The sequence below is a fragment of the Mytilus galloprovincialis genome, chromosome 12 (genome assembly GCF_965363235.1).
Source record: "Mytilus galloprovincialis chromosome 12, xbMytGall1.hap1.1, whole genome shotgun sequence".
Taxonomy (NCBI): domain Eukaryota; kingdom Metazoa; phylum Mollusca; class Bivalvia; order Mytilida; family Mytilidae; genus Mytilus; species Mytilus galloprovincialis.
The window spans coordinates 60,135,155-60,151,390 of record NC_134849.1 but is presented as its reverse complement, the minus strand read 5'-3'; the positions used below and the strand labels follow the sequence as shown (position 1 = coordinate 60,151,390).

Sequence of the window (16,236 nt, the reverse complement as noted above, 5' to 3'; positions counted from 1 at the left end):
GACTGGTCGAGTATTAGTTCAGACTTTTAATTATTGTCTAGATTGTGTATGGTCAAGTGCAAATCAATACATACAAGTATGGTTAAGATAGGGGTCAAGTAATTTCCAGTAAAATTTAGACTTATTCAGAATGATCGAGTAATAATCAGTACAGTAGAGTACAATTACTGCTAAGTTTAGACTTTCTGGTTTGTAATGATGGGTAAAAGTAAGATTTATAGAAAGTTTTTTAAATAACTTTGCATATGAACCAAATGTAAAAAAAAAACTTCTCACATATTTAGGGGGAGGTAATTCAGTTTAATGACATTCCGGAAGTCGCCTACTGCTAACAATCTTTACTACAGTAAGCAAACTAAGTAGCATATTTACCCTAAAGTTGTTTTTCAATTTACGAAAAAGTAAATTTGGCCTTACAATTTCTCATTCAGTAAAGTTTCATCTATGTCCATCTTATTGCTAGTTTTAGTTAACAACAACGACCAAAGCACTATGTTTTGTCAGCGAAGGTTTTACATGTTCTAAATGCTGATTGGATGAATTGGTGGTGTGCCACCACGCTGAGGAACCGTTTTACTCTAAGTCCAAAATCGAACACATGAGTTATCCATTACGATATTATTTTCGTTGCAATTTTAGAAATTACTTTGAAAAAACTATATAATACAATTCAATTACTAATACGTAATACTCTGTCGACATGCAGATTTCATTAACAGTAAATTTTTATTAAGGTCAAGGTAAAGTAAATTAGTTATGTCGCATATTTTGGTAAAAATTTGCATGCAACTTTGGCTAGTTTAACTAAAAATGGAGAAAAAAAACGGAATGTTTTTATCTATTTAATTTTCTAAAATATTTCAAAAGTTATCCTTTTAAAAAAAAAGTACATTTGTATAGAAATCACACAAAGGAGGGACGAAAGATACCAGAGGGATTGTCAAACTCATAGATTGAAAATAAACTGACAAACGCCAGGGCTTAAAATAATAAGACAAACAGACATTTCTTAAAACAGGCGAAAACTTTTGATTTTAAATTTTAAAATAATCGTATCGCCAATCACCAATGCAATGCATAGATTTTTCTTTCATTGATATATAAAACTATACCCTTTGGGTAGTGCTCCACAATTATTGGAGAAACATACAAGAAACTGAACTGAAATGAACTATTGTTGATAAATATTTTTCCGTTTTGATAATGTGAAATAATGACACAGTTCAAAGTTTAAATTTTATTTACAAATTGCCGTCTTCCTACATCTTACTACGTGTAGGATGAGAGACTTCCGCTTCTCCGGGAATTAGCTCTTAAACCATATATCACTACAAACCAGTAAAAGTCTGAAATGGCCTATATCTGTACTCGACTGTACTGATTTTTACTCGACCAGTCTGAATTGATCTGACTTTTACTTGAAATTTTCATGAAGTGAAGTAAAACACATGTTGATAAATAAAAAAATCTTTTGACAATCATGTTACTATACAGTATTTGACAGGGTCTAGACATTTTTCAGAAATATAAACTTAAATCTTGAGTTCTGACGTTACCGATTGGACAGGCTTCAGCAAAATATTTCATTCTTTTCCTTGTCGTCAATGAATTCTTCCTGATTTTCATTGTTATTGTGTTCTTGTAAAAACATTATATTATTTATTTCATTGATATAAGTTTTACAGTTTCGAGTAACGACCTTTCTATGTTTAGTTTTTCTATCAAATTATTTGAAAATAATACATTTTTAAAATTTCAATTTTCCCACTGTTTGAAAAAGGCATTCAATTGAATTTCTTAAAAGTTGAAAATAAAATCTTTGCATAATGAAGGAAAATTATCATACTGTCATATAACTAATCATATTTACCTTTCTGAGCAGTACGTTAGAAAAATGGCCTTGCTGCCTTAAAAGGCATCTTCTCGATTAGTAATGAAAACAGGAAGAGACACTATGTAGTGAAAACGAGACAACAATAAAAGTACTGACGTACTGTTACATCTTAGTTTATTTATTGGTCTGTTTACACCCATACTGCTTGGCACGCTTCAAGTACAAACAATTGTATTTGACTTTATATAAATGAGGAAAATGGAAGGGGGAGAAGGGTTCGATACATCGTTTTGATATATGATTTTTGTAATTCTTATAAATTATGTAGAACTAGAGAGATCTTGAAAAATAGTTCTTTTTTCTCAGCATAAGAAGCTATTATAAAAATAGAATTCTGGTGAGCATTATTTTTTATTTAAACTTTTAAATTCGGTTTAGTCTTCGTGTTGGAGGATTAGCATGTACCACATGTTTTTGTATTTGGTGAGGTCTTAGGGACAAGAGACATTATCAAGTCCCTATTGTAAAACACCTAATCAATAGAACCGACTTATCAATGTATATTAAGAGTAACACGACGGGATTCCCATGTGGAGATAGAACTGTTGCTTTACCCTTCCGGTACCCGATTATTTTATTTGTCTGTTTTATTTTCTGAAATATTACTACATTTGTAATTCCGGAGTGAATCTTTTAAACCAAAAAATGCACAATTGTATTACAAGCATTTAAAATCCACTAAAAAATTCTTCTAATTGTCATAAAATAATCAAATTTTTAATTACCAATGCATAGATTTTTCTTTAAAATTGATATGATTGATATGATGTTGAGTTGAAATTATAAATTTCCGTTTTAAAGATGTAGAATAACAAAACAGTTCAAAGTTTAAGTTTTAATTTTGACATCCGCTTTGTATATGTTTCCATGAGTAGAGGTTTCCGCTAGTCCATGAATCATCCTTTTTCCTGTGTTCAACAAATTTTGTTAGCTGACAAATTATCATATCAAGTGTTTATACCATACTAGTATATGACAGGGTTTATTTGAGTATTTTGTCCCAACTATAAGCATAAAGCTGAAAGCTTGATCGCCCATTCCGAGACAGGACAAGCGTCTACAAAAGATTTAATTTTCTACCTGTGTGTTTACATTATAATTGATGTACGCTAATTTGGATATATACTATATACTTGCGTGTATAAGTAATAAACAATACTTTGATTTATAATTTAATTTTTTATATATACCTGGTCTTTTTGGGGTTGGGAAATTTAAAAAACTCTCAAAATAACCAAATTTGACACATTGTTGTTAATCAAATCTCCCGGTCGACCTTTCATTGGTAATGCATTTTTTGAAATCATGTTAATCTATGTATTTTTTGTCAATGATATCAATAGAAACTCGTTTTATGATTCTTCTGATGTTTTTCGATCTATAAAAATGTTTAAAAATATCATATAAAAAAACTGATTTTCTCAAGGGTTTGCATTGAAATATTTTTGTTTAAGTTGGGAACAAATCTTCACATAGTGAAGGTAGATTATCAAACTGCTACATGTATATAACTAATCAAATTGTCCTTTATGAGCAGTACGTTCGATAGATTGCCTCAATGCCTCAAAGTGCCTCTTATCGATTAGTAATGAACACAGGAAGAGAAATATGTAGTGAAAACGAAACAATAATAACAACACTGAAGTATTGTTAACTCGTAAAACGCCAAAGCTCTTGTTTTATTTCATGGTCTGTCTACGTGTATCGCTTAGCACTTCTTACATTCGGCAAAAACAATTGTACTTAACTTTATTTTAAATCAAAAAAGGAAGAGGGTTCGTTGTTATCGTATATCATTTTAGTAAATATGAGAAATATTGTAGGTCTAGTGGGATCATAAAAATATCCCTATTTCTTTTTATTTCTAAGTAAGTCTACGTATACAGAAACATAAATTCAGGGTTTGTACGCTATACATGTATTATTAAGGCACCATTTTAACCTCTTTATGGGGCACCTCAAGTTTGGTTCATGCTATTTTTGTTTCTCTCTTTGGTGATATATGATAAACAAGTGACATTTACAAAATCGATATTGCAAGATAACAAAGCAATGTACATGACTGTTTGTTATCTTTTGAGAGTAACACTACAGGATTCACACGTGGAGTACTTCAGATATTTTAATGGGACTCAAAACATGTTGATTAAAATTTAGCATCATGGTGCAGAGCTATTATTTTCAATCGACATACACGCCATCTTGTAAAGAATCAAATGCCGGAAAATTAACTATGTGTATTACAGTTCCGATCAACTGTCAATAATTCTCGTACGTTTTAATATGCATATATTGCTCACTGAAACTCAATATAAAATATCAATTCTTAATGCGTGTTTATAAGCTTTGTTTAACTGCATTATGTACAATTTGTTCTAAAAAAAAACCAATGTTCTTAAACTGTTCTATCTGCATTTTATAACTTCCGTCAATCTAGGCACACCTCCAGAGTCGTGTCTATTTGTAAATGTTTTCAACAAGTAAAGTGAACATTTTTTTAACGCATGAATTTAGAACGCAAGTCTTCAAGATCTTCAAGTAAATCCAATATACTGTATATCAATCAATATCTTAAAATACAAAAATCCCAATGCTAGATCAAAAACCACATGTATACATCTACATATTAAACGAGAAGACCTCAATTTGTGTGTCGCTTCTCTTCCTTACACAATTAATTTACCATTATGACTCTGTATCCTAAAGGTACCTAGCATAATCGCATTTGTCTTCTTTGCTTATGATTATTCAGTTTGGGTTATTTTGGGAGGAAAACGTCCGGATAGTGTTAGCGTCATCAGCGAGACTTCGAGGTCATAGACAAGAGTTCCGTTCAGGGTTGTCTTAAAATTGTCTTAGTACTTTGGAACTGTTGTCTCGTTTTTCTGTTTCATTGATCATACTTATACTATAAATAAAGTGTATTTGCTATTTGCTATCAATTTCAAGTTTATCCACGGCGGTCATTGATATATTATATAGATAGTCTCTATATCATATATCAGTGACTGCCGTGGTTAGTAAGTAAACTTGGATATGGTAGTAAATAGCAAATACACTTTCTTTTTAGTATATGTATGTTCATGGTATGCAGAAAACCCGAAATTGAACAATAACGGACTTTGGGAAAAGGGGAGGGCTAAAAAAAAATTAGCTATGACACCATGGCACTCAAAGGCTAATACATTTGATACCTTCCCTAGAATTCTTTAATCTTAAAATCTTGTTTTCATTCTTCAACAGTTTACATACTTTCCATCACGCACTAAATGACCGTGATTTCGTGGGTGTGTTTTAGAATTACGTTTAATACATATTATAATATAGCAAAGCAGTCCTCCGAATTCAAGAAAGCTTAAACTTGTATGTGCATTGTATTGCTATTTCTAATTGTCTTTTCGTCGTTTTTTAATAAATGGCCACCATGACCACTGTAAGGATGTTTTTATTGAATTTCCAATTTGTCCCTTGGTATTATCTCTAACTTTTCTAGCATTATATTATGTAACTCATTGATATTAGCTTTACAATTTTGTGTAACGACCTTTCTTTGTTATGTCTTTCAATAAAATTATTTGAAAGTCATATATTTTGAAAATTCCAATTTTCCAACGGTTTGATAAGACAGTCAATCGTATTTCTTAAAAGTTAAAAAAACAATATTTTGTCATAATGAAGGAAAATCATTATGCTATCATCGTGATCATAGAACTAATCATATTTACCTTTCTCAGCAGTACGTTAGAAAATTGCCTTGCTACCTTGAAAGGCCTCATCTCGATTAGTAATGAAAACAGGAAGAGATCATATGTAGTGAAAACGAGACAACAATAAAAGTACTGACGTACTGTTAACTCTTAGTTTATTTCTTGGTCTGTTTACACCCATACTGCTTGGCATGCTTCAAGTACAAACAATTGTATTTGACTTGATATAAAAGTGGAAATGGAAGGGGAGAAGGGTTCGATACATGGTTTTGATATATGATATTTGTAGTTTTTATAAATATTGTAGAACTTGTGAGATTATAAACAAAAGATCTCTTTTTGTCAACGTAAACAGCTTTTATAAACATAAATTCTGGTCAGCATTTGTTTTAATTTTAAACTTTTAAACTCGATCTAGTCTTCGCGTTGGAACATTAGCATGTACCAAATGTTTGTGTTTGGTGATGTCTTAGGGACAAAAAACATGTATCAAGTCCCTATTGAAAGACACTTAATCAATAGAACTGACTGATCAATGTATATTAAGAGTAACACGACGGGATTCCCATGTGGAGATAGAACTGCTGCTTTACCCTTCCGGTTCCCGATTTTTTTATTTGTCTGTGTTATTTTCTGTAATATTACTACATTTGTAATTCCGGAGTGAATCTTTAAAAACCAAAGCAATGCACAATTGTATTACAAGCATTTAAAATCAACTAAAAAATTCTTATAATTGTCATAAAATAATCAAACTTTAAATCACTAATGCATAGATTTTTCTTTAAATTTGATATGATTGATATGATGTTGAGTTGAAATTTCCGTTTTAAAGATGTAGAATAACAAAACAGTTCAAAGTTTAAGTTTTAATTTTGATATCCGCTTTGTATATGTTTCAATGAGTAGAGGTTTCCGCTAGTAAATGATTCACCATTTTTATTTTGGTCAACAAATTTTGTTAACTGACAAATTATTATATCACGTGTGTATACCATACTACAGAGTGTTTTGAGTATTTTGTACCAACTATAAGCATAAAGCTGAAAGCTTGATCGTCCATTCCGAGACAGGACAGGCGTCTACAAAAGATTTAGTTCTTTACCTGTGTGTTTATATTATTGATGTACGCTAATTATAATATATACTATATACTTACATGTATAAGTAATAAACAATAATATGATTTATAATTTAATTTTTTATATATACTTGGTCTTTTTGTGGTTGGAAAATTTAAAAAAAACTCTCAAAATAACCAAATTTGACACATTGTTGTTAATCAAATCTCCCGGTCGACCTTTCATTGGTAATGCATTTTTTGAAATCATGTTAATCTATGTATTTTTTGTCAATGATATCAATAGAAATTCGTTTTATGATCCTTCTGATGTTTTTCGATCTCTAAAAATGTTTAAAAATATCATATAAAAAACTGATTTTCTCAAGGGTTTGCATTGAAATATTTTTGTTTAAGTTGGGAACAAATCTTCACATAGTGAAGGTGGATTATCAAACTGCTACATGTATATAACTAATCAAATTGTCCTTTATGAGCAGTACGTTCTAAAGATTGCCTCAATGCCTCAAAGTGCCTCTTATCGATTAGTAATGAACACAGGAAGAGAAATATGTAGTGAAAACGAAACAATAATAACAGCACTGAAGTATTGTTAACTCGTAAAACGCCAAAGCTCTTGTTTTATTTCATGGTCTGTCTACGTCTATCGCTTAGCACTTCTTACATTCGGCACACACAATTGTACTTAACTTTATTTTAAATAAAAAAAGGAAGAGGGTTCGTTGTTATCGTATATCATTTTGGTAATTTTGAGAAAAATTGTAGGTCTAGTGAGATAATAAAAATAACCCTATTTCTTTTTATTTCTTACTAACTCTACGTATACAGCTATCATAGACATACATTCAGGTTTGTACGCTTTACATGTATTATTAAGGCACCATTTTCACCTCTTTCTGGGGCACCTCAAGTTTGGTTCATGCTGTTTTTGTTTCTCTATTTGGTGATATAATAAACAAGTGACATTTACAAAATCGCTATTGCAAGATAACAAAACAATGTGGATGACTGTTTGTTATATTTTGAGAGTACACTACAGGATTCACACGTGGTGCAGGATAACCTTACCCTTCTGGAGTACTTCAGATATTTTAATGGGACTCAAAACATGTTGTTTGAAATTAAGCATCATGGTGCAGAGCTATTATTTTCAATCGACAGACACGCCATCTTGTAAAGAATCAAATACCGGAAAATTAACTAAGTATGTGTATTACAGTTCCGATCAACTGTCAATAATTCTCGTACGTTTTACTATGCATATATTGCTTACTGAAAGTTCAAACTCAATATTAGAATATCAATTATTAATGCGTGTTTATAAGCTTTGTTTAACTGCATTATGCACCATTTGTTCTAAAAAAAATAATGTTCTTAAACTGCACTATCTGCATTTTATAACTTCCGGCAATCTAGGCACACTTCCAGAGTCGTGTCTATTTGTAAATGTTTTCAACAAGTAAATTGAACATTTTTTAAGGCATGGATTTATAACGCAAGTCTTCAAGATCTTCATGTAAATCCAATATACTGTATATCAATCAATATCTTTAAATACAAACATTCCAATGCTAGATCAACAATCACATGCATACATCAACATATTAAACGAGCAGACCTCATTTTGTGTGCATGTCGCTTCTCTTCCTTACACAATTAATTTACCATTATGACTTTGTATCCTAAAGGTACCTAGCATAATCGCATTTGTCTTCTTTGCTTATGATTATTCCGTTTGGGTTGTTTTGGGAGGAAAACGTCCGGATAGTGTTAGCGTCATCAGCGAGACTTTTAGGTCATAGACAAGAGTTCCGTTCAGGGTTGTCTTAAAATTGTCTTAGTACTTTGGAACTGTTGACTCGTTTTTCTGTTTCATTGATCATACTTATACTATAAATAAAGTGTATTTGCTATTTGCTATCAACTTGATTTCAAGTTTATCCACGGCGGTCATTGATATATTATACAGATAGTATCTATATAATATATCAGTGACTGCCGTGGTTAGTAAGTAAACTTGGAAATGGTAGTAAATAGCAAATACACTTTATTTTTAGTATATGTATGTTCATCAGGTATGCAGAAAACCCGAAATTGAACAATAACGGACTTTGGGAAAAGGGGGGGGGGGCTAAAAAATAGCTATGACACCATGGCACTCACAGGCTTATACGTTTGATACTTTCCCTAGAATTCTTTAATCTTAAAATCTTGTTTTCATTCTTCAACAGTTTACATACTTTCCATCACGCACTAAATGACCGTGATTTCGTGGGTGTGTTTTAGAATTACGTTTAATACATATTATAATATAGCAAAGCAGTCCTCCGAATTCAAGAAAGCTTAAACTTGTATGTGCATTGTATTGCTATTTCTAATTGTCTTTTCGTCGTTTTTTAATAAATGGCCACCATGACCACTGTAAGGATGATTTATTGAATGTCCAATTTGTCCCTTGGTATTATCTCTAACTTTTCGAGCATTATATTATGTAACTCGTTGATATTAGCTTTACAATTTTGTGTAACGACCTTTCTTTGTTATGTCTTTCAATAAAATTATTTGAAAGTCATATATTTTGAAAATTCCAATTTTCCAACGGTTTGAAAAGACAGTCAATCATATTTCTTAAAAGTTAAAAATATTTTGTCATAATAATTATTAAGGAAAATTATTATGCTATCATCAGGGTCATAAAACTAATCATATTTACCTTTCTCAGCAGTACGTTAGAAAAATTGCCTTGCTACCTTGAAAGGCCTCAACTCGATTAGTAATGAAAACAGGAAGAGATCATATGTAGTGAAAACGAGACAACAATAAAAGTACTGACGTACTGTTAACTCTTACTTTATTTCTTGGTCTGTTTACGCCCATACTGCTTGGCATGCTTCAAGTACAAACAATTGTATTTGACTTGATATAAAAGTGGAAATGGAAGGGGAGAAGGGTTCGATACATGGTGTTGGTATATGATATTTGTAATTCTTATAAATATTGTAGAACTAGTGAGATTATAAACAAGAGATCTCTTTTTGTCAACGTAAACAGCTTTTATAAACATAAATTCTGGTCAGCATTTGTTTTAATTTTTAACTTTTAAACTCGATCTAGTCTTCGCGTTGGAACATTAGCATGTACCAAATGTTTGTGTTTGGTGATGTCTTAGGGACAAGAGACATTATCAAGTCCCTATTGTTAGACACGTAATCAATAAAACCGACTGATCAATGTATATTAAGAGTAAAACAACGGGATTCCCATGTGAAGATAGAACTGTTGCTTTACCCTTCCGGTGCCCGATTATTTTATTTGTCTGTTTTATTTTCTGAAATATTACTACATTTGTAATTCCGGAGTGAATCTTTTAAACCAAAAAATGCACAATTGTATTACAAGCATTTAAAATCCACTAAAAAATTCTTATAATTGTCATAAAATAATCAAATTTTTAATTACCAATGCATAGATTTTTCTTTAAAATTGATATGATTGATATGATGTTGAGTTTAAATTATAAATTTCCGTTTTAAAGATGTAGAATAACAAGACAGTTCAAAGTTTAAGTTTTAATTTTGACATCCGCTTTGTATATGTTTCAATGAGTAGAGGTTTCCGCTAGTCCATGAATCATCCTTTTATTTGTGTTCAACAAATTTTGTTAACTGAAAAATTATCTTATCAAGCATGTATACATTACCAGTTTATGATAGGGTTAAGCATTTTGTCCAAACTATAAGCATACAGCTGAAACCTTAATTCCCCCACTCCTATACAGGAGAGGCTTCTGCAAAAGAATTGATTCTTTACCTGTGTGTTTATATTAATTGTTGTACACTAGTGCTAATTTTGATATACAATATATACTTATCAAGTAATCAACAATATTTTTTTTTACATTTTACAAAAATGTGTTTACCTGGTCTCTTAGTGTTTTGGAATACTTATTTCAAAATAACCATTTCTGGCACAGTGTCGTCAATTAAATTTCCCGGTCGACTTTTCAATTCTAATATTTTTTTTGTCATTGACATCAATTGAAATTCATTTTATGATCCTTCTAATGTTTAATCTAACTATAGAAATATTATATCTAAAAATAATGTTCCCATTATTTGAACAGGCCTTTCAACTTAGCATTTTTTTATACAAATATAGCATATGGAAGGACAAATATCATACTGTTATATAATTAATCATAATATTCACCTTTTTCTTAGTAGTACGTTAGAACATTACCTTGCTGCCTCAAAAGATCTCATCTCGATTTATTATGAACACAGGAAGATAAAATATGTAGTGAAAACGAGACAATAATAAAAGCACTGACGTACACTTAACTCGAGCTCTAGCTTTATTTTTTGATCTGTCAATGCATAGCGCCCGGTACTCGTCAGGCACACAGGAGTATACTTATATTTATATTAAAGAGAAAAAGGAAGATGTTTCGATACTTAGTTTCAATGTAATTTTGAGAAATATTGTTGGGCACTTTTTTTCCTCTCGGACTACTTATACAGCTTTAATAAAGTGAATATAACTGTAGGTTTGTACGCGATAAATGTATTACAAAGGCACCATTGCTTCTTCCTGGAGCACATTGGTTCACCTTAGTGAAGTTGCATGCTGTCTTTCCTTTAGTTTGCAGTGTTATTTCGTGCTTTTTTCATTCCATGTTGCCTCTCGGTAAAAACAACTGGTTTATCATTCGTTCTCATAACGTATTTATTTCATACCTCAACACAAGTAAAATCTTTTGATTGGAGAATTAACATATACATGTAACCAAGGTTTCTGTATTTGGTGATGTTAAAAAAAATGGTAAAAAAGTTACAATTAATCTTAACGAGTACACATTGAAATACTTATAACACCTCCCTGCTAAGCACACGGAATAAATGAGTAAAAGCAATGAATGATTGGTTCTGTTCGACAGTCACCAAGGTAAAGACATGTGCAATTCACCAGAGAACGACCATGCTAATTAAAATTAAACAGTAACTTTGCAATTTTCAAAGCTCTAAATCGTCCCAAAATTGATCTACTCTATTCCAAGCGATGTGTGTTACGTTTATTATTGTACTGTACGGTCATATATCGGGTCAATTTGAAGCTAGCATGGCTAAAAAAACGGAATGAATATAAGTCATTGGTAATCCGTAGGTCCAAATGGATAGTTGGTGTACTGCAACTAAAGTTTATTTAATTTTTGTGTTTCGTTCAATATTTTTATACATGAATTATGCCGCTCTTTTTATCGTTTGAATGGTTTTACATTTGTAATTTCAGGGCTATTCAGAGTTGACTTTGTGGTATGGACTCTTCTCATTTTTGAGTGCCGTACAGTGATCTATAGTTATTATTTTTATCTCATTTGGTCTCTTGTGAAAAGTTGTCTCATTAACAATCATTATACCATATTTTCTTATTTTTTATATATACAGGTATCCTAATCATTATATAGCGACATCAAAATAATTTTACTTCTTTTTTCTAAGTACATTTGTACATGGTTTACACAAAAAGTAGATAACATCAATTGCATACCAACTTGTCCTAATGTAACTGCTGTTTGATTTGGGGCATGTACATGCATTTCTTTATGATATATATTTTTTTCGACATGCTCTAAATCATACCTTTGCCTTTAATGCACAGAACAACTACCGATATTCTTAAGAGAGATTTATATAAAAAAAAAACAGACTTGAAACTTGGCTTTTTACCAACGGGACAAAAACCAAAACGTCCTGTTAAAATTGTCCGAAAATGTGCAATATTGTTTTCAATAAAGAAACTTGTTATTGTTCTATTCAAAATTATGTTAGCTAACTATTCCATTATTTTTTTGTATTCATTTTTTTGTTATAAAAAAATTTAAATGATCTTATAAGCGTGTAACGTTTCTTTGTTTGCCTAGTATATATTGAACCTTGTCAAACAATGTGAAACTTCTAACACTGTCAGGAGAAATTTCAATTGATTAGGAAATAATCTTTTACATTTGTTTGCCTACAAAGTACTTTAATAATTTGAAAACAATTGTATAGAATACTTGACCTTTGACAATTGTTTGAATCAACTATTATAAATGAAAACCACGTGACAGAAGACACTTGAAACCACAAGATACTTTTAAAGTGTGTGGGTATACAGAATAAAGACTGATTGGCAAAACCTACTGAAAAAAATGAAAGAAAATATTTCAAAAAAAATAAAGAATATCAAAATAGTGCAAACAAAAAATAACAGAAACAAAATGGGCTCCTTGACCACTTTTCTAAAAATACTTTCTCAATTTCAAAAACAAATAATTACATTAGATGTATGTTTCATTATAATACGTTATTCTGATTGGCTACACTGCAATCTCGCGTTATTCCTTAGTCAATTGCATTACACAATAAAATGTATCATTCATGATGACACGAGGTCCCATAAATAAAAACTTGATAAAAATCGTATGTTCATGATCCTAGCTAAAAAAATGTAAATATAAGTATTGAATGCTTCTTTTTGAAACTTCATAGGGTTGTAAAAGCGTTGACCGTGCGCACATTTTTAGAATGAAGCACTTCCGCGCTTCATACAAAATGTACTTCGGTCAACGCTTTTACACCCCAATAAAGTTACAAAAAGAAGCATTCAATTCTTAATTGAAGACTACTTGAACTTTAGCTATTGGTTGATTAAATATAAATGAAAACCATGTGACAGAAAACACAGAAATGATATTAGTATACATCTCCTTATGAATGACGAAAATATAATTCAATAATAATACATAAGTTTAGTATTGAAGACTGATATATAAACTTTTGACATTATACCAAGCAGAAATCAAACTGTATATGTCATATCTCCTATCTGAAGTAATGAAGAACTTATAATTGTTGTAACATTTTTTACAATACCGGAATTATATAAAAAGGGGGACTGTTCTCAGGTCCGTGTGTCCGTTTGATAGTGTGTCCCGTCTTGGCTTAAGATTTGTGTTTTAAGTATTTCATCACGAAGGTGTGGTCACATTCACTTGATATTCAGGAAAATTTTCATATCATTTTGATGATGTAGCTTTTGAACCCGATTACCTGGTTCAGTGAACATGATTATACATGTGATAGTTTAAAATTGGTACATTTTTTTCAGGTTAAAGTTTACCATTGAGTTTTGCTCACACTATATACTGGTACCTGCCCATTACTTTACAAGTTTGACTATATGTATTCCGAGGACATATTGAATCTTTTTTGGAGGGGACTACCTTAATTTGGTCACACCGACATGAAACTTATTACACATTTTCATTTAGATGAGAAACCTTTGAAATCAAACAGAAATGTTTATGCCTCTGTGTATGTTTTATGAATGCACTGTTGATTTGTCTTGTAACTTTGCTTCTGTTATTAAATTAAGACGAACATAGAATCAGAAAATGAATGTCTACTGTCGAAGACCTTTGTTCATATCATATTTTGTGTCGTTGGTTTGATGTCATTTACGCATACCTCACATTCATTTATATGAAAACAAGAATGTGTCCAAAGTACACGGATGCCCCACTCGCACTATCATTTTCCATGTTTTATGGACTTTGAAATTGGGTAAATATCTAATTTGGCATTAAAATTAGAAAGATTATACTAAAGGGAACATGTGTACTAAGTTTCAAGTTGATTGGACTTCAATTTCATCAAAAACTACCTTGACCAAAAACTTTAACCTGAAGCGGGACGAACGAACGAACGAACGGACGGACGGACTGACGAACGAACGTACGGAGCCACAGACCAGAAAACATAATGCCCCTCTACTATCGTAGGTGGGGCATAAAAACACTTCGAAACCATAGTATTCATACTTAACGGTACATCATCAAGTCACTGTTTTATCTAGTTGTCGTAACATGAGTAGTGTTGCTATATTCATATAGAACAATGAACGGATTACAATACAGTGATTTGATACCAAAGTCGGTAAATTGATGTTTTTTACCATGTTTACGGTGCTATAAGTTGTAACATTTCAATGTTGTGTTTTTGTTGTGTCTTAGTTCTCCTCTAATATTTGATGTGTTTCCCTCAGTTTTAGTTTGCAACCCCGATTTTTTTTTCTCAATCGATTTCTGAAATTTCGAACAGCGATATACTATTGTTGCCTTTATTAAGGAATATTACAATTTTGAACTTTCAATTATTATTTGTCAACTGAAAAGTCCCTTTAGTTACTTTTTTAAAAGTCTTAACATAGTGAGGAAACGTATCATGATGCTTCCATATAACTAGTCATATTAACCTTTCTGAGCAGCATGTAAGAAATCAGTCTTGTTGCTTAAAAGGTCCCAGTTTCAGGTAAAATTATATTAGCAATTAACACAGGAAGAGGAAATGTGTAGGTAAAACTAAACAATAATAAAAGTACTGACAAACAAAGGATTGTACGTGGAGTTATATGTATAGTAAGGGGGGAAATATGGGTTGTGTGTAGAAATGGGGAGGGGGATTGGCGTTCGATACATTCTTTTCGTTTATGATTTTATGTAATTTTGAGAAACAATATACATTATATAGGGTTTTCAGATTCGATCAATTCTTTGGGCTAGAGAATAAATATTTATGAAAGAATGTTATGTTTGGTGACATCGTATGGTTAGGCCAAAGACATTTATCAAATACATATCGTAAGATGTCTACTCAAGGGGTATGGCTGATCAATAAAGTTTAAGAGTAACACGACGGGATTCAAATGTGAAGCTGAAACAACTTGTCCATCCGGGACACTCGTATCTAGTCTTCGATGTAGATAATAAACATGAATCAAGGTTTTTTTTTTATCACGTCTTACTCTTTGTAACTGACTGATTACTTTATTCTAAGAGTAACACGACGGAATTTATATGCGGAGCAGGAAGAGCTCAATTGTCCTTCTGGGCCACTCTCGATTTTTAATAAGACTAAAACAAACAGTGTTCATTGATTTTATTGGGTTTCTCTTCACTCTTTTTAACGGAAAAAAGGAAAATATCGATGGAATGATATATAGGTAGAAAGCTATTGAGTTTCTGGAATAGTTTCGATGGAGCAATACATAGAAATGTGTTGAGTTTCTGGAAAAGTTACTACCATTAAATAATTCACCATGTAATACTTGTGCCACCTCCTTTCCAAACATGTAGTACATGGTATTGAATTGGAAAGCAAATTCGGACTGTCAACTATGAACAGACTTATGACTGTTACCGGGGAAAGACTAACAATTGTCACCAGGGAAAGAAGATTATGAGTGTCACCACGGAAAAGATTAATTGTGCCGGAATGTCACCATTGAAAAGATTACTTGTGACTGTCTCATGGTAAATGACTTTTGACTGTTAGTAGGGAAAAGACATGTGACTGCCAAACGGACTACGGAAACGACATGTGATCGTCACTATGGAAAGGACTTGTGACTATCACCGTTGAAAAGATTTGTGACTGTCACTAGTAAAGGACATGTGAATGTCAAAAGGGAAAGTAATCGTGATTGTCCACAGAAAAGAATTGTGAATGTTGTAT

The 16,236-nt window shown here is 31.6% G+C and overlaps 1 long non-coding RNA gene across 2 annotated transcripts; it reads right to left on the bottom strand.

Moving 5' to 3' along the window:
• Positions 1-2,714: 2,714 nt before the first annotated feature.
• LOC143054497 (uncharacterized) lies at positions 2,715-9,458 on the bottom strand. 2 transcript variants are annotated; one of them, XR_012971704.1, is made up of 3 exons: positions 9,396-9,458; positions 7,526-7,618; positions 6,465-6,683 (listed from the first exon to the last, which is right to left on the bottom strand). It is a non-coding gene; the product is annotated as an uncharacterized LOC143054497 (long non-coding RNA). The 2 variants fall into 2 exon arrangements; XR_012971705.1 differs by lacking the exons at positions 6,465-6,683; positions 7,526-7,618 and adding an exon at positions 2,715-2,951 and having other exon boundaries at positions 9,396-9,456.
• Between the last annotated feature and the right edge of the window lie 6,778 nt (positions 9,459-16,236).